Consider the following 2653-nt stretch of genomic DNA (forward strand, 5'->3'; position numbering starts at 1 on the left):
TGTTACTTAAAGACAACCACTTCTCAAATCACTTAGGTTAGACCAAATCTTCAAGGCCATGCAAATTCATAACTGTTTGTTTTATAGGAAGCGGAACACCAATTCAATCCCAGAAGAAACTTGACTGATGGATGAGGACAAATGTCCATGGTTCGTTAAAGATACTTGTATTTAACCAAATTTAGGTATCTGGAGCTTGATAGTTGAGGTAGCTAGAGGCCTCCAGATGATTACAATAAAGCAATCTATCACCCCCAACTTGGGTCCTGAGTGTCTTAAAATAATGGGCTGTGGGGTCCTGTTCTCGTATAGTAGTCTCTATAAGACATAAACATCTCACTTTACTACTCAATGGTATTTTTTTAAGAATCAATCGTGGTTTCACTAACTTCATGATAATTTACTTGTGAGTTTGACAATGTATTCATCAGATAATCCAGGAAAGAGTATTCGAAGGGTTCATATTTGCAACTCGTGTCTGCTTAACCAGCCATGCGTGCCTCAGCAACCTTCAAACTGGTTGACACTCACAGGAAATGAATCTTACACTGAGATATGTTAAGAAAAAGTTTTAAACCCACGCCGTCTGTGACAGTGACACGGTAGGAGCCATGATAAGACCATCTTCAGTTTGGACGGGGTGTCGCGTCAATTTTGGTTAGAACGTTTTTGCCCACATTCTCTGGAGTCCAGGTTCAGGGAACAGAACGGTATTAATGGCACCATTCAAGTTAAATGAGCATCTTGAAGTTCAAGCTTCACCCCTAATAAAGTAGCTGAGAGGATCTCTTCCCTCGGTTGCCACTGAGAATCAACAACTGATGGTCATAAGTTAACAAGCTAATATTTCATCCATGGATACCAGAGCGTTAATGGCTAAATATGCCAGTTGAGGGAAGGAGCACATGTGCAGCTATTTGCCCGACACAACTTCTGCTGTCATGGCCTATTAAAACCAGTTTACATGTGCATGTCGAATTTGATGAATATGTATGTGACCCTTTTCAGAGCCATCACTCATTGGGCTATGGCCCCCATGGCAGGAAAAACAGCACCTCTCATTAAACACAGCATGAGTTACAGGCATGTTATGTTAATATTTCTTCAGAACTTTAGGGGGTTTTCTTCTTGTTCTAATAAATCCTGTGAAGAAAATAATTTAAAAGTATAATTGATTTAAAAAAAAAACACACACACACAACCTTTTTCTCATTTTCCCCTTAACTATTTTATTTGGTGTGTGAGTTCTGGAAGGCTCTTTCCTCAGGAAGTTGTAGGACAAGCTTATGAATTGCGCTTTGTATCACTCATTTGGGACTCCTGAGGCAAGCCCCCTCCTCGGTTGGAAGTTCAGAAAAGGCTAAACAAGAGACCTCCCTGCATGGAACTCTAAAACTCATGAAAGGCAGGGCTGTCTCTGAACTTTTGCAACATAATGGATCATCTGTTAGCTCACAGTTTTTACCCAGGAGTCTGGCTCATAGTCAGTGTGCAAGCGATGATAGCTACCCTGATTGCTATTATTGTTATTATTATTATTTAAGCCACAGAGCTACAAGAGTCTCTGTGGTGGGGAAGATGAGCGCCTTTCTGAGGATTCTCTTCAAAATATATATATGGCGAGAAGCATAATAAGGCTCATCTTAAGTAAGGGCATATAAGACATGAAAGCAGTAATTCCATAGGTCATGTTAAAATACCTGGGAGGCTAACCACAGGCCCAATCTGCTTGCGCAGCCTCCGTACTCCCACTTCGGGCAAGGCCTCCATTATGGCCCCTTCCCGCCCCGGCCTGCTCCGTTGACCCTTCCACGGTGTCTGTCCAACTATGTTGTAAGGTGTCTGAGAGCAGGGATGACGGTTAGAACTCATCAATAGCATCTCAAAATGTCTAGCTCGGTGTCTGACATGTGGATTTTAGTAGGCGCCCCAAATGTCTCTCCTACCTAGTGACCCAGGATTTTGTAGACGTGGTACCTGGAGAAGAACGACCCAAGGGGATGGGCCTGGGATCTTAGTGAGGGAGAAGAAAACCCATCAATTCACAGGGAAGCCAGCTGGAAGGTGGCAGAAGGAACCACAAAGACTACTTGGAGAACCGCTATGATACAGGAACACTGACTCAGGAGTCTGGAGCTGGGCTTCTACTCTTCACTCTTCTTTCACCTGGCTCGGGGACCACGGAACATGTTCATTTTGGACCTCAATTTCCTCACCTGCAAAGAAAATGCCAAAGTCTTTGAGATCCAGCATGTTCTCCACACAGAACCTCACTTGACTTACAAAGAATTGGTCCGGGTTTCAACTACCATTGTGTATCTGAGGATCAGAAAAGATCATTTCTCCACTAGCCTTCCATCAGAGGCTACGCTACCTGTGAGGAGGCGATGGCTACTCTCAGACAAGATCACAGAGCTACTCACGTTTCTTTCACCTCCTCAGCCCTGCCACCCGGAGAATCTGGAGCTAACCTCCTCAGTGTGCTACCTGACGGTCAAGGTGAACCTCTAGGCAGTGCTGAGGAGCCTTTTCGAAACTTCTCATTGCGACCACGGGTCTTCAGACTGACTCCCACAGGTGGGGAAACCGACGTGTGCCAGAAGGCGGCGGGGGCATTTGCCAAAGGAACAGGGGCCAGATTCCCCGGGGGGGG

This window comes from Canis aureus, chromosome 11, assembly GCF_053574225.1.
Source record: "Canis aureus isolate CA01 chromosome 11, VMU_Caureus_v.1.0, whole genome shotgun sequence".
Lineage (NCBI taxonomy): Eukaryota > Metazoa > Chordata > Mammalia > Carnivora > Canidae > Canis > Canis aureus.